Here is a 6,730-nt window from a genome sequence, read left to right as displayed (position 1 = left end):
TCCCCTGAATGTAATAAATTGTGTAAAAAAGGAAACCTGCCTTCAGAGTTTGGACATCATTATCTAGCCGGCTGTGTCTTGGTCTTCAACGATTCCCTGGACTACCTCATCAGCATTCATTACTACTGAGGAGGAGGGGGACATGGCGTGTCAGCATGTGTGTGTGTGTGAGTGCGTGTGTGTGGCTCTCATCTGGGTCATTATACCCACAGGCATGAGAAGAGGGTTACAATGACACACATCCCTCCATGTGACAGAGAGACAGATAGAGAGATAGAGAGGGGGGAGGGTCTTAATTTGCTCCTCAGTTACTTCCACCTGTGCCCATTAGCCCTTAAAACTGGGCTGAAAGATGAAGAGAGAGAGAGAGAGAGAGAGTGAGGGAAAGAGCAGTCAGAAAAGCCCAAGGTTGAAGCTCAGTTGAACACTTGAGATGAAAAGCCTCTATTGCTCTGGAAGAAATAGAATAGAGGAATAGATCGTTAAGATGCCCCAGAGAAATGGGCAAAACGTATAGACACATAGAGCTGTCTGTTTGCTTATGGACATAATCCATTCCGCATTAATTTATGTGTGTGTGTGCATGTGTATGTATGTGGGGGGGGGGGGGGGGGGGGGGTGCATTTGCGTGTGTGTGTGAGAGAGAGAGAGAGAGAAACAGACAAGGAAAACACTGGTGACCTTGCCAACTGCTGACAGAATGTGCCATGTGTGTTAGACGCTGTGTGTGTGTCTGTGTGTGTGTGTGTGTGTGTGTGTGTGTGTGTGTGTGTGTGTGTGTGCGTGCGTGCGTGCGTGCCAACTCCGAGTCTGCTGGGCAGCCAGGTCAACAGACAAACCGATCACCATGGCAACAGTGCCACACTCGGCCCCTCTGTGCCAAGTTGTAAATATGGAAGTCACATAAATATGGAAGTCCTACTGCCCCTGAAATCACAAGAGGCTTTGAAAGTTTCTAAATGGCACCGTGTTGATACACCGGGGAGGTCGGCCCATGCTCATATTCCAGCCAGGGATTTCCATATTAAACTATTAGGTGGTCCATCTAAGTGTTTTCCTCTGACTGCATATGCCATTTGATGGATGCTTTTATCCAAAGTACCTTACAGTAGCATTACATAATCAACCCCCTGGTAGTGATAGTGCCATGCTCAACTCACTGGACTACAGGACTATATCGACCTTAATGAAAATGTGAAATATTCATTGCAGTGGCTATTTGTTTGCTTGGAATTTCAGAATTGCAAAAGCCACTGATGCACCAGGCAGGCTTTAGGCAGGCTGGTGTGCAGGTAATAAAATAAGTCCAATGTCCAGGCAAAGAGTCACGCTTTGGTTGGTTATTCCAAGTGAAAAAGCCAACGTAAAGGTTTCCAGTCGTCTCGCTGCCTCTCTCTTGCACGACTTAAAAGTTTGTTTGTCCTCTCTGGCACATCACCCAACACCTAGCTATGTCCTGCCTTGTAGTGCTCACTAGTGTCACTGCTGTCTACACAAATTATGCAAAACAAATCAAGTAAATCTAATACTCAAACTGAAGTAGCTCCTACATACACTGTATTCTGTGTGTGGCCTGAATTAGGTGCCTAAATGAAATTCAGCAGATGCCAATATCATTCAAATGTGTCAGTTTCTACATTTGTTCTTCAATTAGCCTACTATTAAAAAAAAACTGTTTAGCATGTTGTCAGCATTCCTCTTTGAGACCACCGCTAGCTACCAACAAGCTAGCTTGAAGCTAGCAGTGCCTGTTAGCTTCGAAGAGGAATACTGATACTGACAGTAATGATAGATTCCATTTTTGTTAAATGTGTGCCAATATTTCAGACACACTTTCCCTTCAGAATATTTCCAGTATTTCAGAAACATTTACCCCAGAAACATTTCTTGTGACAAGAGTCCAGTAAAGAAAAATAAACTTTACTTTATTCTGCCATGCCATGTAGCCTTGAACCAGGTTTTGCTGATGCTGAAAATAATGTGGGCCTACTTTTCTTAACCCAACACTACCTGATAAAATATATGCATCTTCTGAGATCATCTGAATTCAGTGTGTGGCCCTGTTATGTACATTACCACCTACAGTAGGGTCTTATATTACTGTATGTGCCATATAATCACAGCCTATGCAGTGTAATGTTCCTAATTAAGTCAGCTGACTTCATTAAATCTTTCACACACATTCTACAGAGCATAATTAACGTTCCATGCAAAGACACTCGACACACACTAGCGTGGCAGCATGTTACACACGCCACCCAAGGGTGCCTACCCCAGCACAACTTGTCCTGATGGCAGTTAAATTAGAGCTATACTGTATGTAGCTGCTGTCCTTCAGTGCGGTCTGTTCAGCCACATGCATCTCTCATGTGAGTCTGTTCTAATGCACATCCCCTTTTTGGAGGCGGCTACATGTCAGTGGGGCCCATGCATTAAACATGGGGCGGTCGAGGAAGGGAACATGTTGGAATACCAATATTTTTGCCATGGAAAATCTGCCTGACCATGTTGCTGAATCAGACCATTTCTGCAAGGCCCCAGAAAGCATGACGGGAAGTGTAATCTCATCTTGTGGTTAAAAGAGAAAATTGCCTTCCTCAGTGTGTGCTGTCTCTGAGTCACTTGAGACATATTGGAATGCCATTTCAATCTTTGGACTGTATTTAGATAGCTAAAAACTAAAAACATTATGGAGACACTGGATCAAGACAGACTATATATTTGGTCTCAGCAGAGAACATTAGACCTATTGGCAATCTCTGCTGTCTTTCTGTCAGATGATTTACGTGTGTTTGCTTTCAGAGATCAAAGGCCATCAGAAGTTGTTTACTGTGTAATCTTGTGGACTGGCTCCTAAAGTCGACTTCAAGCGACCTGAGGAGGGTCCAAGGGGTGTCAGGCAAAAGAAGGAAGAGTGAGTTTAAAGGAATAGTTCACCCCCAAAATGAAAAATTGTCAGTATGTACTCACCCCCATGCCAGTCAAAACTCCATTAAAGCTCGTGGGAGCACCAAACACACGGCAAGTTAGCCCCATGGAGGTATTAGCGGTAAGAACAGCTCCAGTCCAACCGTCACAAAAGTACCGTTTTTGTCTGAAAGTAAACAAATGCACGAGGATAGAGCACAGGCCAGGGAGTTTCTTAAAGAGACAGTAACGAGTACTGCAATACCTGCATGGACAATAAATTGTGTCTTAAAGATTGAATTATCATGTTTCAAGTTCAAGGGAATGCAGGGGTCTTCAACAAACTAAAATGTGTTAATTGGATGTTCAATTCATGTGTTGGCATGCTGTAACATTGACTATAGTGTTTGTTCACTCCAGCCATAGTCACTAAACATCATCCTCCGCTGTGACATGGGGCACTTGACAGCGCTGTGCCCCCCTCCTCCTCCTCCTCCTCCTCCCCAATGCTCGTGCACCGTGTCAAAGATGGCGTCGCACGAACGCGCTCACATTCGCGCGCGTGCATGACATGGAGCTGAATTTGCGGCCCATTTATTTAGCCACACCTCTCGCCTTTAGCCATAGGGTCTCTTGACTGCCGCCTTCCCCTTGATTATAGCCTAGTTTCATCTCAGCCTTCTTACAAACTACTTAAGTCAACAGGGCCGTCTCTTTACGGCTCCAAAAAAACATAAAAAACAAAAAATGTCCATCAAATTTCTCCCAACAGCTTGTGCAGCATAATCCAAGTGTTTTGTAGCCAAATGATTGTACTGTAGGTCCAAAAGTCCTCATTATCCCTCATGTTTTCCTCACTGACAATGCTCTGATAGGATTCCAAGGGTCCTTCAGGAGGTTCCAGGGGGTCTTTAGCGCTCTGGCCGAAGAGTCTGCTACTTTAGGGTGTAGAGCATTTGTGATTGAGGGAAATATACGAGATAATAATGAGGTAAATATTGGACTCTTGGACCCACAGTACAATCGTTTGGCTACAAAACACTTGGTCAAGGGCTAACTTGCTGTGTGTTTGGCGGTCCCAAGAACTTCAAAGGAGTTTCAACTGACATGGGGGTGAGTAGAAAATGACAGTTTTCAATTTGTGGCGAACGATTCTTTTAATTTCACAGTTCTTTCATTCACAAGACATTAGTATAGTAGTAGTATAGCTATCTTAGACAATTTGAAATTATATCCAACTACAAAAATATTCTCAGATGGGATCCTTGGACAATATTCAATTAAATGGTATTCTATGGCCTAAACATTGGAGAACCCCTCTATTATAGACTATTGCTATTTCCCCTTTCCCCAGCAGAGGATGCTGTGCATGCATGATTTTCAGTTGACTCAGTTGACTGTGATCCTACAGTATGAGTCCCAGTATAACACCGCATTTTTCAAGTGTATCCATAAACGCTGATAATGTGTTGATAAGTACTGGGACTTTCCCCAAGGTGCGTCATGGCAAGGAAATATAAAGGTGCGACCGTGACAGAGCACAATAAATAATTCATTCACTGTGAAATATGTTTCCTGGTACACGTTACAAGGAATAACGCTTTTCGAAGGAACTGATGGGAATTCAAAAGGTGTGATTTAAGGTTGAAGAGGAGAAACATGACATCATGTGTACTAACATCCATCCGCTGGGTCATGCACATACAGGAGTAAGAGCAGCTCCACACACACATCTATACAGACGCATCTACCTGTTCCTATCTTAGGTTGACCCAGAAAGTCTTGTGCTGGTATATGATTAATGTGTTTGTGTTTCCCCCCTAAAACTCCTGCCATCTGCACATCACTGTGTTGCTTTCCCCTAGCAGACCTGACCTTGAACCCAGAGGGAGAGAGAGAAAAAGTCTGTGTGTGTGTGTGTCTAGTAACAGGCTTATGGTAATGGTGAGGTAAAAATCCCACTATGGGGATGTCAGCAACTCTTAAGAACAAGCTGCAACCATAATTTTCTTTTTCATATGGTGGTCTTTTAATCTACAAGCTAGATACAAGCTACATTTCAACACCAGTCACCAGTGTGTGTGTGTGTGTGTGTGTGTGTGTGTGTGTTTGCGCATGTAGGACCTTGAGCTATCCAGTCTGATACCAGTGACAGACCGAGAGACAAACAGACGGATGTCATAGTATCAGTGAAACACTGTTTTTGGTGGAAAGTCTCATATCCCGTAAGTGTGATGCCAAAATACTGGAATCCTGGGGTAAAATCCTTTTGAATAAATTAAATCTCATGTTTTCTTTGCATATATTAGCATAACACTTCCTTGTGAAAAATAGTTTATGGCTCTATAAACGAGGCCCAATTGAAATCTTGTGACAACAAACCATATAAGCCTGGATTTTATTATTAAAATCCCATTTTAATAATAATACATATATGTGACCTGGTGGCTCAAAGAAGAAAACTTAATAGTAGCCTACAATTGGGCTATTAGTACGTTTTTTCACAGCAATGTAGCCAAGCTTTAATTGTTCCCATTCACACAAACTCTTATGTATAGTAATTTAAGTGTAGTTATATGTGGGTTAAGCTGAAAAATCATGTTGGTCCAGAGAATGATCCATGTCAGTGGAAGTATTATTTTCCCTTATTATGTGTACTGTAAATAGCAAATACCAGCTAAACGTAAACGTAAACAAGGCAAGTGACCTACTAATAGTTCCTGTAATATTTCAAATTTACTGTAAACACTTTGAGCAGGACACGCCCACAATGGGTCAGACAGGTCAGAAACAACCCAGACGCCGGTTAGTCATCTACATTTAGACTGCTTACACACATTAATAGCCGTAATTGTTCAGAGGCATTTGACTGACACCTGCATCATCCAACTGGACTCATCTAATGTGTCACCATGGGGCGGGCCAAACGGATAACAATGACTGTTGAAATGATCAGTCCTATCAAAGTGTGTCAACAACCTGTTGACGGAAAAGTCCCGTGGAATAAATACCCAGATTCCTTCCTGCACATGTGTTGTTGTGCTCAACGGTTTCATACAAGGCAAGCAAGGGGGATTTCAGGAAGGAAGAGAGAGAGAGGGGGGGGGGGGGGGGAGAGAGAGAGAGAGGGTCAAAAAGTCTCTGAAGCCGCATTTGTACCATGTGACTCCAAAACTTTCCACTGAAAGCAAAGCTAATCGATTTCTGTGAGGGTGGGGCAGCGACTCCAGCTCTGTTCCCCCCCGAAACCGAGCTGTGCAGTCGCTGTCGGTCAGACAAAATTAAAAACAGAGTGATTCACTCCTTCTCTGCCATAGCAAACACAAACCGGTCCGAGAATCACTCCCGAATTCCTGCTTTTTGTTCAGATGTCCACATTTCCCATGCAGCTGGATACAGAGAGGTTAAAGATCCTGTCAGGGGAAATGAAATGTTCTTTGTTCTGAACTAAATGTCACAAGGGAAAAGATGTGAAACAGCCAGGCTATGAATTTATTTATAGCGATGGATAGGCTGTATGGAGGGGGGGATTTGTTATGTAATCCCATTTCACCAATTAATGTCGTTTCATTGCCTTGGCAACACCAGCCAATAAAGTGTAATGAAACTGAATTTGTAATTGGGAGAAGAGGAAAGAAGAGAAGAGTGGAGAGGAGAAGAGGAGAAGAGGAGTGTCAGTGAGAGGAGAGGAGAAGAGGAGGAGGAAGGAGGAAAGGGAAGGAGGAATGTTGTGATGTCAGTCCGTCCCACTCCTATATCCAGTACAAAGGCAGCAGGGCAGAGCAATGCCTGCATTCCACCACTGCTGACGACTCAGGCTGCT

The 6,730-nt window shown here is 43.4% G+C and overlaps 1 protein-coding gene across 1 annotated transcript in view; it reads left to right on the top strand.

The window, feature by feature from the left end:
• The first annotated feature begins 6,722 nt into the window (after positions 1 to 6,722).
• LOC139647066 (SH2 domain-containing protein 4A) overlaps positions 6,723 to 6,730 on the top strand; it is a 10,988-nt gene continuing 10,980 nt past the window's right edge. Inside the window, exon 1 of the mRNA XM_071522893.1 lies at positions 6,723 to 6,730. This exon is cut by the window's right edge and continues 138 nt beyond it. The gene's annotated coding sequence lies outside the window, so the exon portion shown is untranslated.

This window comes from Centroberyx affinis, unplaced genomic scaffold (assembly GCF_046629955.1).
Source record: "Centroberyx affinis isolate AG114_WGS23_722 - 3 ecotype Tasmania unplaced genomic scaffold, CSIRO-AGI_Caff_v1 ptg001042l_1, whole genome shotgun sequence".
In the NCBI taxonomy this organism is placed as follows: Eukaryota; Metazoa; Chordata; class Actinopteri; order Beryciformes; family Berycidae; genus Centroberyx; species Centroberyx affinis.
Note: the sequence above shows the minus strand (reverse complement) of the source record. Positions and strands in the feature narration are given on the sequence as shown.